Source organism: Nicotiana attenuata, unplaced genomic scaffold, assembly GCF_001879085.1.
Source record: "Nicotiana attenuata strain UT unplaced genomic scaffold, NIATTr2, whole genome shotgun sequence".
NCBI classification, from domain to species: Eukaryota; Viridiplantae; Streptophyta; class Magnoliopsida; order Solanales; family Solanaceae; genus Nicotiana; species Nicotiana attenuata.
In genome coordinates, this window is record NW_017670648.1 from 467,862 (window position 1) to 482,403 (window position 14,542).

Genomic DNA, 14,542 nt, shown 5'->3' on the forward strand with positions numbered 1-14,542 from the left:
CTACTACCTATGGCGGTACATCTTCAGAGGATCCCCAGGATTACTTGGACAGTTGCCATGACGTTCTCCGGAACATGGAGATAGTGGAGACCAATGGGGTCGATTTTGCTGCTTTCCGCTTATCAGGTTCCACCAAGAAATGGTGGAGGGATTTTTGTTTGGCTAGACCAGCTGGGTCTCATGCTTTGACTTGTGATCAGTTTTCTCAGCTAATTCTAGAAACGTTTCTCCCTATCGCTCAAAAAGAGGACTATCTGTACACGGTGAAATTAAAGGACTTAATTGTAAGGCCCCGAAAATTTTCGTTAAGTAATTTAAGATTTCATGGTGTCACATAGGCTTATTATAATATTTTTATGTGCTATTAACATGGTGTAAATCCATTGGATTTGGTAAATATGTGTATAAGTCTTACGGTAAGTAATTTGGGATCCACTGAAAGGCCTAAGTCTAAGAAAAATTGGAAAAAGTCCATAATAGGCTAAAATTCCCAACTATCTTGCACTAGTCCCTACTTTGAACGAGAATATCTAAATATCTATAAGGTTCTAGCTGATGGATAACCTATCAAATGAAAGGTCTTCGAGTCTAGTTTCCAACGCTTCAAACCGTTCATCATTTGGACCTTCCTACACAAAGTTATGACCAAATTACCAAAGGCTGGAAAATGCGATCCTGTGTCATGTCAGATCTGCGATCTCAATGTCAATTATGCGGTCCGCATTTTTAATCTGCGGTCGCAAATCAAACCGCAGATTGAACCAGTGTAGCCCAGTTTTGGGCACCGATTTTGCGGTGCATTCTGCGGCCCGCATGTTCATTCTGCGGTCCATTCTGCTATAGCAGAGTTGACATCGGAGGGTTAATTTTCTAATTTTTATAACCCGACCCCATTTTGATATATAGCCTTTGGGGCTTCATTTGGGGTCATTTTCTACTGATTTTAGAGAGAGGTGAGAGCATTTCTAGAGAGAGAAGGAGGAAACAAACATGTAAATCATCCAATCTTGCATCAATCTTCAAGAATCAAAGATCCAAATCTCAAGTTCTTCATCTAAGAGGTAAGATTCTATACCCTAGGTTTTAATTTCGAGTTTGGTGTATAACATGGGTTATTAAGGTATGATTCTTGGGTAGTATTGTATATACATGCATGTACAACTTAGGTTTATGGGAAGATTGCTTAACATAAATAAGTAAGGATTGGGTTAGGGAATGAAGAAAATTTTGGAAAGGGGATTTGAAATCAAGATGCTCAACTAGTATTTGATAAAATGCTCAAATGAGCTAGAATTATGAATATCTTCCTAATTTGTGTTCAATTTTGCTATGTCCCAAAATAGATTGAAGTTGCTAGAATTTCCGAAATATCGTAGTAATTAAGGGAAAACTCAAGAAATGTATGTATGGCTAAAACCCCCTTTTTATAAAAAATTGAGCTCCGCTGTCATTTATGAAAGCATGGTAAAAGTTGAATTGGTTAGCATATTGCTTGTTATTACGCATTAATTGATTTGCAATTATCTATACATATTCGTGAAGGATGTGCCTCAACGTGAATAATGTGCCAATCTTGACAATTAGATAATGATGAAAAGTACAGTTATGTGTTGAAATACTTGGGCTATAAGCCAACATTGAAACAAAGAATTATTCATGCTAGCTATGTGCTCATTTACCTGTGATTTCAATTTGAATTATCCTTGATATATGTGTCTATGTTTACAACTTGTAAAATGAATATTAAAAAAGAGAAACGATGTGATGATGGTGGCCATGAGTGCCCCAGGAATTGTTATGATATGTGTGGGATAAAGATTTAAAGTGTTGACTAATGAGAATGGAGTAATGCCTCTAATGAGGTGACCTAGCCGATCGGGTCGTGATCGGACACCATGCCGCACACATGGTGGTAATGTGCTGATATTGGATTCCGGATAAGGGAAATGAAATATTGATTGAGAGTAATGCCTCCAATGAGGTGACCTAGCCGGTCGGGTCGTGATCGGACTCCGCTCGAGATGGCGGTGGTAATGAGAACAGTGGTGAACACGTGACAGAAATGCCCTAATCAATGTTGTGGAAATTGTATAAAAGATTATATGAATTGCTTCTTTGATTTGCCCATATTATTTGCTTGTATCTGTTTGATAGTTCTTTCTAGTAATGGTGTTTAGTTATACATACCAGTACAATTCAAATGTACTGACGTCCCCTTTGCCGGGGGCGCTACATTCGTGTTATGATTGTAGGTGGTTCTATAGCAGGCACTCCAGTCCACCGGCAGTAGCACCCCCTCCACTTTCCGTCAGCTGTATTGGTGAGCCCCTTCCCCTCGGGGCCCTGCGTGGCTTATGCCGCTGTTCTTCCCGGAGTCTTATTTTTTTGTATTCCTGTAAGGTATAGCCGGAGCCTTGTTGCCGACATTTCTGTATTATTCTTGAGTTATATTTAGAGGCTCCGCAGACAGGTTGTGGGTAGTGTCGGGTATTGGCAATTAAAAGTAGAAATATTGATGTTTGGCAATGATGTATGTAACTTGTAATACCCTTAAAGTGGCGAAATGAAGTTGCTAATGACAATGAGATGGAAATCGTTAATTATATGTTGATAGAATTTGATTAATGGAGTCTATCCCTTATTTAATTATGAGTTGGGTTGGGTAGTATGTATGAAACCTGCCAGGCTTGCTCAGTCGGGTTTACTCGGTTGAGCGCCGGTCGCGCTCCTTGGATTTTGGGGCGTGACATTAATTTCCCGCTGTCGAGGCATTCCGGAAGCATGCCTCGGGATCTCGAGGGTAGGAGCTCGTGGTCTCGTCTTCGACCTTGGGGGTTCGTCAAAGCCCGACTCGGCCGAAGCAAAGAACGAAGCCAGGCCAAGGGAAGAAACCCCCTAGGCGTACATCTATATCTGACGGACCCGGCCTATCTAGAGCCTACGCTGTGGCATCATGTCAACCCATCTCATCACCGTATTTTGCATTTACTCCCCATGTACTTGTAATCGAGATTCCCCTCCTATTAAAGGGGACTCGCCCCTCCTTGCAGGGGGTTGGCTATTGCTCCATTTCTCCACAAACGTAATAATATCTCTCTCTCTCTCTCTCTCTTTTCTTCTAAGACATTTGTTCTAATTGGCCCGAGGCCACCTCGTGTTCATTATTTTCTTACTTGTTGTACACCCGTCTAACTGTGTAACGGCCATAAATAGCCTTACTTAATCGTACTTGTGTTTGTTATCCCTTCCCCGACTGTCCCCGATTGCACAATCCCGGTTCGAGCCTCGGACCCGAGGACTCCATCGACCTATTCCGCATCCGGCCAGCAGGCCCCTTCGGTTTGCTTGCTGACTCATCTTACCTCGTATTTCATCGTTACACCGCTTAATCTCAATACAAATTGCCCTCAAAACTAGCTTGAGAATAGATCACGTATTTTTAGAATCCCATTTACAAATTCAATTGTTGTTACCATTTTCACGGTAAACAGTTTGGCGCCCACCGTGGGGCTAAAAATAATAGTGATTATTTTCTTGCTGGTTTCGTCACGTAAACGTATGTTATCCTTCACTCTTTTCTTGCCCGGGATCTTTCGATTTCAGGTTAATGTCTGGCTCGGTGAGCAAAATCGAGAACGACTACCCCGAGAACCGCGGCGGAAGCAGCATAGCTATTCCAGCGGTTGACGCGACGCCACAGGACCCTGATAACGCATTTGGGTCAAGTCAAGTGGACGCGGGCTTGCAAATCACGCGACAAGTCAACGATGCCCCGCGCACCAACGATAGCATACAGCCCGCTGACCAACAAAAAGCTCAAAAAACCCCGGCCCGGTTGGAACGGGAAATTAATTTTCATATTATCCTTGAAATGTTGCAGGAACAACAGCTGGCCATCGCTCAGCTGCGAGGTCGCCAGGAGACTCCCGACGCAGCAGCAACAAGGACACATTCTTACGATGAGCCGGAATGCGATAGGTCAAATGGCGACGAACCTGCGTCCTACCCTGGAGCGGCAGAGATACTAGGGAATCTCCTCAAAAAGATCAGGTCAGGTTCGTGGGAGTTTTCGCAAAAATCCTCCCTCGGGGGAACATCACCGGAATTTACCCCGCAGAAACCCGGAACACTAGGACTCCCGAGATGTGATAGGACCTTGGCTCCCTACGGGCAATCTACCACCCTCGCGTGCTCGTTTGAAGGCAGCAAACCCCGAGACAATGGGTACAAGCCCTTCTCTCTGAGGAACCTCGAAGACGCTCTTCCGGAGGAAACCGTGACACCGCGCCGCCGCCTGGCATCTGGCCTCACGGACTGTAAGGCCCCGGAAATTTTCGCTAAGTAATTTAGGATTTCGTGGTGTCACGTAGGCTCATTATAATATTTTTATGTGCTATTAACATGGTGTGCATCTATTGGATTTGGTAAATATGTGTATAAGTCTTATGGTAAGTAATTTGGGGTCCAAGGAAAGGCCAAAGTCTAAGAAAAATTGGAAAAGTCCATAATAGGCAAAAATTCCGAACGATCTTGCACTAGTCCCTAATTTGAACAAGCACATCTAAATATGTATAATGTTTTATGTGATAAATAACCTATCAAATGAAAGGTCTTTGAGTCTAGTTTCCAACGCTTCAAACCGTTCGTCATTTGGACATTCCTACGCAAGGTTATGATCAAATCACCAAAGGCTGGAAAATGTTATCCCGTGTCAAATCTGCGACCGCATTCCTATCGCATTGTTGACTCTGCGGTCGCATTTCTGTCGCAGACTGGGCCAGTGTAGCCCAGTTTTGGGCGCCGATTTTGCGGTGCATTATGCGGCCAACATTCGCGTTCTGCGGTCCATTCTGCTATAGCAGAATTGACATCGGAGGGTTAATTTTCTAATTTTTATAACCCGACCCCATTTTAATATATAGGCTTTAGAGTTCATTTTGGGGTCATTGTCTACTCATTTTAGAGAGAGGTGAGAGAATTTTAGAGAGAGAAGGAGGAACCCAACATTTAAATCATCTAAACTTGCATCAATTTTCAAGAATCAAAGATCCGAATCTCAAGTTCTTCATCTAAGAGGTAAGATTCTATACCCTAGGTTTTAATTTGAGTTTGGAGTATAAGATGGGTTATTAAGGTATGATTCTTGGGTGTATTAGTATTGTATATACATGCATGTACAACTTAGGTTTATGGGAAGATTGCTTAATATAAATAAGTAAGGATTGGGTTAGGGAATGAAGAAAATTTTGGAAAGGGGATTTGAAATCAAGATGCTCAACTAGTATTTGATAAAATGCTCAAATGAGCTAGAATTATGAATATGTTCCTAATTTGTGTTCAATTTTGCTATGTCCCAAAATAGATTGAAGTTGCTAGAATTTTCGGAATATCGTAGTAATTAAAGGAAAGCTCAAGAAAGGCATGTATGGCTAACTTTAACTCTTGTAGAATCCCCTTGTTGTGGCGAGCATACGGTATGTGTACCTTGTATGAAAATATGTGAACTGATTGCCTTAGTTGATTCCCATACCACCAAGTTATATGTGATTGTGAGAAGTGATTTGATGTGCCTATCTTGTTATGTGCAAAGTTTGTAAAAGCTTGAGGATGTTGACATGGAAGTATGTGTTTACTTTTGTTAACTATTTGTGAATTCTTGTGATTAATGTGCCTTGAACATTGTTGGTTAAGTCTTACGATATGATGGTTCAAGTAAATGGAAACAAATCAAATGTGGGTGTGTGATAGTGAAAGTGTTATGTGGAAAGAACTGAGAAACAAATGATGGAAGGAAATCGTAAATGATGCACTTGGAACAACTGTGGTAACAACATATTTGGCTTGTTGTGGATAATTATTGTGGTGACTTAAATTGCATATGAGTTGTTGAATATGATGAAATGGTATTGATGGCTACGGAAATTCTTGTGAATTGTTGTGGTTGTTCTTTGAGAATTGTTGTTGTTGTTCTTGTGAATTGTTGTTGTTGTGTGTTGTTTGTGAATTGTGATTGTTCGTTGGGATCGGGTTGCGCGCCGCAACACGAAGTAATAAGGTGTGGGTTGTGGTGATAAGGGTGGCCGAGGTAATAAGGGTGGCCGAGGTAATAAGGGTGAAAAGTGATCGAAATCACTATTGAAATGAAAATATGAACAAATTGTGAAATTATTGATGTGGAAATGTGGAAGGGGAAGCAGGAGAGATTGTATACTTGTTTGGCTTGATTGTTCCCTCTTTGTGGATTTGATTATTGTTTCTATTACTGTTACATACCTGTTTATAAATTGTGAAATCATTGATGTGATAATGTTGAAGGGAAAAAGGAGAGATTATGAAACTTATTTGGCTTTGATTGTTTCTCTCACGTGCATTTGATCGTTGATTCTATTGATATATGTTACTTGTGTGTTATTTGATTCTACCTGGGCTGAAGTTTGTTCATACATACCAGTACAATTCAAATGTACTGACGTCCCTTTTGCCGGGGGCGCTACATTCGTGTTATGATTATAGGTGCAGGTACTACAGTCCATTGACAGTAGCACCTTATCCACTTTCCGTCAGCTGTATTGGTGAGCCCTTTCCTCTCGGGGCCCTGCGTGGCTTAACCGCTTTTCTTCCCGGAGTCTTATTTTGGTATTTGTGTAAGGTATAGCCGGAGCCTTGTTGCCGGCATTTCCATATTATTCTTTAGTTGTAGTTAGAGGCTCCGTAGACAGGTTGTGGGTAGTGTCGGACATGGGAATTTTAAATAGAAATGTTGATGTTTTGCAATGATGTATAAAACTTGTAATACCTTTAATATGGGAATGAAGTTGCTAATGAAAATGAAATGGAAATCGTTAATGATGTGTTTATAGAATTTGATTAATGGAGTCCATCTCCAAATTATTCATGAGTTAGTTTGGGGTAGAATGAGATCTAACAGGCTTGCTCGGTTGGGTTTACTCGGTTGAGCGCCGGTCGCGCTCCTCGGATTTTGGGGCGTGACACGGACTCGCTCGCCATGCCAGCGTGGTCTTCCGCGGAAGCACACACCCGTATCGATAAAACAATACCAAAAAGGCCCGACACACCCAAGGCCGAACAAGGAAGGAATAAAATATCGCGAAGGGCCACAACCCGTCCCCAATTTCGAATGGTTGGACAGCACAAGCCTTCACCCGAGGCCTAAACAAGTCACACCCGACGACTCAAGGACATTTCAAGCAAAGACGGATCAGGCATCCGACCAAGGGCTGGTTGAGTGACCGCACCTGGTGTCAGCCTCGAATCAGAACCGTGGGGAACAATCCGGGAACCTCATCGGGCTTGTTATATCTGAGTAGACGCCAGGCAAAGAAGCCGATGCGAAGTAGATGGAGATATCACCCATGCGCAGCAAGTGAAAGGAACGATTCGAGGTACAACCTACCTCACAACGGCAGGGAGATGGCCCGAGGGCAACATCCTCGAGGAACCTCCGACGGAACTAGGTTCAACTAGGTGCAGCTGGTAAGGAAACACCGCCCAGCCAGGCGCGATTTCCATATCGCTACATCAAATATCGTGATCACCATAAGCGAAGTCGAAAGCGCCAGACGGCCCGAACCCGTTCGACCAAAACTCTTGCAAAAGAAGTACGGCTCGGCGTAGGAGCCACAGGGCGCGTGAGGCCACCAGCTCGGAAGAACGACGACCGTGCTGTTCGACGAGGGTCGCCACCAAATATCATCGAGCGGTCAGGAAAGAAGGAGACCAGGAAAAGTAAAGCCAACAAGCCACAACGTATTGTCGCGGCAGTAAAAGAATGACGGCACCCTGCAAAGGCCCGGAAATGCAGGAAGAAAGTATCTACTGCCGGGACGGCGGATCCGGGAAATGTACCCGAAGAGTACCCCTAAATCCAAAGGGAGGGACGCCTAGACTCCACCTCAGCCTTGTATTAACACGCTGGTGTTGATACCCAATTTTTTTCTATGTATTTTTTTTATACGAAACACTTTCAAAATAACGTATATATGCATATATAAGCATGCCTAAAGATTTTGGTCTTTTTCCCAATTTTATAAGATTTTTAGAATCAAGTTATTGTCCATTTTAGCAGTACAAAATCAGTGATTATTCCCAAAAAATATCAACTTTGGTGAATAATTTATTTTATTCCCACCTTTACACCAAAATATAGTTAAGGTGATTTCTGCACATTTTTACAAATTTATTTGGTATTTTAAAGGCAAAATTGCATATAATTGCAATTCTAGCCTATTTTAAAGTTCAATAGCATTTTAATTATAAAAATTGGTTCCAAAATTTTTAAATTAATATTTATGTGTTATTAACTGACTCAGTACTTTTAATTTGCTTTTTAAAAAGCATTTTTACTATTTTTTTATAAAATTTAAAAAAAATGAAAAAAATGGATAATAGGCTATTTAACATTTAGCCTCATTTCTTTGCAATTACAGCCTATTTACATTTCAATTTTAGCCCTCAAATGGACCCAATCCTAACCCCAATTGGACCGGCCCAATCCCAATTTTACCCAACCCCTTAACCCATTTGTTTAACCAGCCCGGATTTTCTTTCAATCTAGGCCGCTGATCATTTTGATCAAGGGCTAGGATCACCCCTTTCAATTTTAATTCACCAACCCCACCCTAATCCCCCCATTTCGTTTAGTCCGCCGCCCTTGAATACTCTCTACTCCCAAAATTCTATCGAAGGAACCCTAACCGTCTCCGTCCCTTTTCCACCGTACTTTCACCGGAATCCATGGCTTCTCAGGCCATGGATGGTCTGCACTCACTCCCCTCCACCATTAGACCATGGGTGTTCGAAGCTTTGAGGTCTGACCTCGATGATTCTCTTTCAGACCTTCTTAGATCTATGGTTCTACGGCCTCTCCGGCCATGCTCAGGCGTATTCAAGCATTAGGAGCCTATTTCCCACCTCATCCGACTCCAGGTCGGAGTTTTTTCCAGGCCTTTCTCATTTCTAGGGTTTCTCCGAAATCCTAAGCTATTCGAGGTTTTTCTTTATTTGTTTTCTTAGATCTGTGATGTATTTGTGTTCTACTGGATTTTTTAAGTGCTTTCCCCAATCTTTTCTTTAAAAATTATTTCTCTTCAATTTGGGTTTCTGAAAGGCTTTCAAAACATCTTTCTGATTCTTTTCTTTATGTGTGTTTGTCTATATTATGCTCGTGTGTTTTCATTCTCTACCACACATGTGTCGTTCTGCTGTTTTCTTCCTACTATACACGATTCTTCTATATCTTTGTATTCTACTGTGCCTTTAGACTAGGCTCGCATGTCAATCTTTGTTATGTTCTTCTATCTGTTCTTTGCTATATTTTCAGTATTTTTCTACTGTACGTGTTTCCTACTGAGTTCTTCAATTTTGTTTGCTTTACCTGACTTTGTTTGAGTTCTAAGCATGCTTCCTTTATTGTGTCTTAAGTTTACATCACTTCTTCTCTCTGCTGAACTTGCTTAAATTCCGAGCTTTTCTCAAACATGTTCTTTATGCTTTCAAACCTGCTATCATGTTTGTTGGTCTCTTATGAGTCTCTGAAAGAGACCTCTAAGTCTGTTTCAATAGCTTGCCTTCTCATCTCTGTGCCTGATTCGAGTGAAAACCCTAGAATTTGGGGGTTTCTTTGGCAAGTTCGATTTTGTGTTTGGACTGGGGTTCTACTTTGAAACCCTGAACTCTCATACTCATTCTGAGTCTATAAATTGGACCCGAACCCTTTTTATGATTGTTTCTATGATAGTCTTTTTTAATCAGCATGACAACTCCTTCTTGTTTGATATTTGTGTGCCTTATATATGAGAAATTCTTCTTTCAAAAAGGTTTTGCCAATTATGATTGATTCCGAATTCCATTTAGTAAGGTTTGATTGATTGTTATTGATTTTCTTAAGTAAAACCCTTTTCTCTCTTTTCCTGACTTGCTTCATTCGAACAAAGCCTGCGATTTTGATTTTACTGACTGTTTGATTGATTCCCTTTCCTTATTTTCACAAACCGTGTACCACTAGACTTTTTCCTTAAATAAACTCTTATGTATTTATCCTCTTTGTGTTACTTTGGAAAAGATTTCAGTCAAATACTTTCCTTAATTGTCTTCTACCCGTTTGAAATCAGAATCCCTTAACTAAAGGGAGACTTTATGTGATTGATTGTAAAACTATTTTCTTACCTTTTTTTACTTGCCTTCTGCACTATAAAAGGGAACTACCCTTCTGCACTTTCAAGGACACACGATTGAATACTCTTTAAGACAACTTCGAATTCAATACTCTTACACACCATCAGCTTACACTACTCACTTCACACTCTCAATTTCAATACTTTCACATTCTCATCTGAGTTTCTTCTGGCCGTTTGCTTGCAATTTGGGCTTTACTACTACTTTTTCTCTGCTTATTTCTGAAACTGGTATGTCCTAATTTAGTTTTAGCCATCACACCAATGTGTTTATTTACATCTTCTGCAATCCTGTTTACTTTACTGTCCATGCTCATTGATTAATATGTATATTATTCTCTTTGCACCTGTTTTCTGCTGTGAATCCCTATACCCTTATTCCATCTATGTGTTTGAGTTAAGGTTCAGGCATGGCAGTATCCAAATTGCTGGTCATGTTTGGACCTGATCCTTGATAGATCCTAACTCCCAAACAAATGTGGCTAACAGGCTGGTCAGGGGTGTGCCAGCACTCCTAATTGCTGGGTATGACCATCAACCTGTCATGGCCTTCCCAGAATCCTCTCTATTGCACTTACACTCATTCCTAGTTTCTAAGTTTTGCCCCCCTCCTATGAGCCTTGCTTTGGGACCTTGAGTTCTCTCCGAACTTGGACATCTGACGGCTGGCCCTTCCACACTGCACTTTAATTCAATTCTGCAATTTATTTGGGTAAGCACTGCCCGGAGTTCATGAAGCTCCTGGGAACTCTGACACACCAAAATGAGAAAGGCTTTGGAAATCAGACACTCCTTGTTTGTACTTTAATTTCTGATGTAATTTTACTTTCCTTTATTCATTCTGGGTTGTAATAATTTGTAATAACTTATGGGGTATATAGTGAAAAGGGGAGGTTCAGTCGTGTATGCATGTGGGTAGACATCATGTTGTTAGGTGTTTATTCATGCAATCTCATCCTGCTTTTCATCTATGCTTATCATATAGAAATTTGCTTATGGTTCTTCACTTATGCATGTCATATAGAAATCTTGTCTATAGTTCTGCACTTATGCATTTCATATAGAAATCCTGCTTATAGTTCTTCGCTTATGCATGTCATATAGAAATCCTGTCTATAGTTCTGCACTTATGCATTTCGTATAGAAATCCTGCTTATAGTTTTGCACTTATGCATCTATAGATACCATGCCTTTGAGGTTCTGCACTCATATAGGTACCATGACTATAGGCTTCTGCATTCTTGCATCATATAGATAACCTGCCTATAGGATCTTTTAAATTCTGCATTTTGCATCTATCGTTAGGCAAACGGTTTATAGGTTTAAAATAACAAAATCGCATTATAAATACCATGCCTATAGGACTCTCGTGTTTCGATAAACGTTTTAAAATCAATCACGCCTAGAAAGCATATCTATAAGGGTCATCAACTGAATCTGAGTCAAGCCTAAAATCAACAATTTCGATACTCATCATCTGCAGAGTTTATGTTTGCTTTCAGTATACTTTGCATTGCTAGATATCATGCCCATAGGTCTCACCTAGGCAAGCCATTAGGTAATTAATTAACTACACCAGTCTTTAATAATTACAACCAGCAGGCAGGTCTAATTTGGACTTCTTATCTGAAAATATGTGATAAATCAGCCACGCCTTAACGTTTAAGTTTAATTAAAGACCTAATCAGTATCTAAAAGACATGCTAAAACTATATGTTCTTTATGTTTTAAGGAGGTTTGTTTGAGCCTTGTTTGTTATGTGCTTCCCCCATACTTGTCATGTATGTTTTGAATGTCGCCTTAGATTTTTGTCCTTTTTAAACTCTAAAAGCCAATTTTCCCTCCTCTTTAGGACTAGTAGTCCCTAATACCTCCGGGGCTGATAGAATTGGGACGGGTAATAGCATGCAATAAGTAACGAGACCATTCCGCGATTTAATACCTTATCGGGGTTGGTAAGGGTAGACATGGATATGATGACCACGCGATAACACCACGTGTATAAATGATTACCGGGTGTTGTATGGGGTGATCCGTGTTATTTATAAACCTAGGACCTCCCCTCCCTCTTTACTTGTTTACTTCCTTTTTCCAAAATTTTAAAGCTGTTTAGTTTTCAGTTTCTTTAACTTCTTCTTTTACTTCAATCACTTGCACTTATTATGCAAAATCTCTCTTTTAATTGTCTGATTTTCAGTACTGTTTCTCCCCAAACTTCCGCCTCTTTCACTTTTTTTTCGAATTACTTGCATCAGTTATTTGACCCCTTCTCCTTTACTTGTGTATCTTTCTTTTATTATAAAGCTACCTTCTTCCAAATTTCAGCACTCTTTAAACCTCTTGTATTTCTTTTATTTGCAACTGTTATGTGAAAGTTACCTAGTCTTTACAATGCTTGCTTGATTACTTATTGTTCATATTTAAAGTCACAATTGTAGCATGGCCAGGAACCACACTAGTGGATCTTGAGGGGTGCTTAACACCTTCCCCTCGAGATAATTTCAAGCCCTTACCCAACCTCTGGTTTTCTAAATCAAATTCATTTTAGTGTCCTAATGCACTTAATCATTAGGTGACGACTCTTCTAAATTGCAAACCCAATTCCCAAAAGGAAAAGAGTTGTCCGCCCAAATGTCATAAACCCGATTTCGCGAGAAAAAGGGGGCATCGACAGCATGGCGACTCTGCTGGGGAATTTTTTTTAAGGCTTTTACCATTTCATGCTATTTGTGACTTTATGCTTCTTTACATGTCTTTACTTGCTTAAATGCTTTTAAATATCTATTCTTTCTTCTACTACGAAGCTGACTTGGCTCTTCGTTTTTTTTCTTTAATGTTTTCCTTTATCGCTTTCCTTCAATGCTATTGTAAATTATGAGAACCTGTTGTAATTATTACTTTATGAACATGGAAATACATGACAACTTGTTAGTTATTGTAATTGCATTTTTCAACATCATATTCCACTCGTGCCAAACAAAATACCATAGCAACGGTTATAATGAGTGGTTGCGCCCTTCCAATATTATCACCCCTAAATCCGGCAAAGGCATATTTGCAGTAAAACCAGTCGATCAACGGTGTTGTCGACGGTTCCGCGCATTTCCCTCTTGAGTTGTCCGCTCAAGGGTACCAGTCTAATACCACATAGAAACCTTACTCTGTTTATTGTGCATGCATCATGGTCAAACCTAGCCGAGTCAGTTATGTTGTCCGCATAATGACTCCTTAAGATAGCCTTGTCCAAGTCCACTGGGTTTCCTTGAAACCCAAACGGACCTTACCACGTTCTGTGCATTCGTTTGGAGAACTAAATGCTTCTTATGCTAATTATTGATATTAATAGTCGAGTCTGGTGGGGGAAAAGGGTCTAACACTTTTGTCTTGCAGAAATGAGGCACGAAGTCCCCAGATTCGGCATGGTCACCAACATCCACCCCAAATTGCTGAATTGGTGGGGAGATCTTCATTCCAGCGATCAAGCCCTTGTCAGGAAGCATCTAGGGAACCTGCCTTCTCTCATAGAAATTCAACCTAACAACAAAATCATAGAAGCTGCAATTCTGTTTTGGGATTGTGATAGGTCGGTATTTCGCTTTGGAGACATTGAGATGACACCTTTGCTTGAGGAAATAGGAGGACTAGCTGGGATACCGTGGGAAACTCCGGGTTTGCTAATGCCGGAAAATCGCAAGGGTAGGGGTTTTCTCAAAATGATGGGTCTGAAGAAGAATCCCGACTTGACATGTTTGAAGGATTCATACATTCCCTTTGACTATTTGTATGAAAGGTACGATCACAGCAAATCTTACCGTACTTATCTGGACGAGTTCGCCCTCACATCATTGGGGCATATCCATCGAAGGGTCTTTGTCTTCATGTTCTGTTTCTTGGGGATGATAGTGTTTCCAATGAAGAAAACAAGAATCCATACCAGGCTAGCCATGGTCACCAAAACCTTGATGGAAGGAATTAATGGACAGCCATTCAGCCTTGTGCCAATGATAGTTGCAGAAATATACCGAGCCCTAGAAAGATGTCAACAGGAAGCCAAGCATTTCGAGGGTTGTAATTTGCTACTCCAACTATAGCTCATGGAACACCTCCAAAGGGGTGAGTACCGACAGGAAATCCATCGTAGAGACTGGGACGATCATATCGCCTTTCATCACCCGAAGCGAATGAATTACATGCCCAACATGTTCGCCCAACCGGAGAATGCTAGAGAATGGGTCGAACTCTTTGACAATCTAACTGAGGATCGAGTGCAATGTTCGAGTGGTTCCCTACTGAAAAATTCATCATCCGATCTAGGGATGCGCCATTTCTAATACTGATCGGTTTGACAG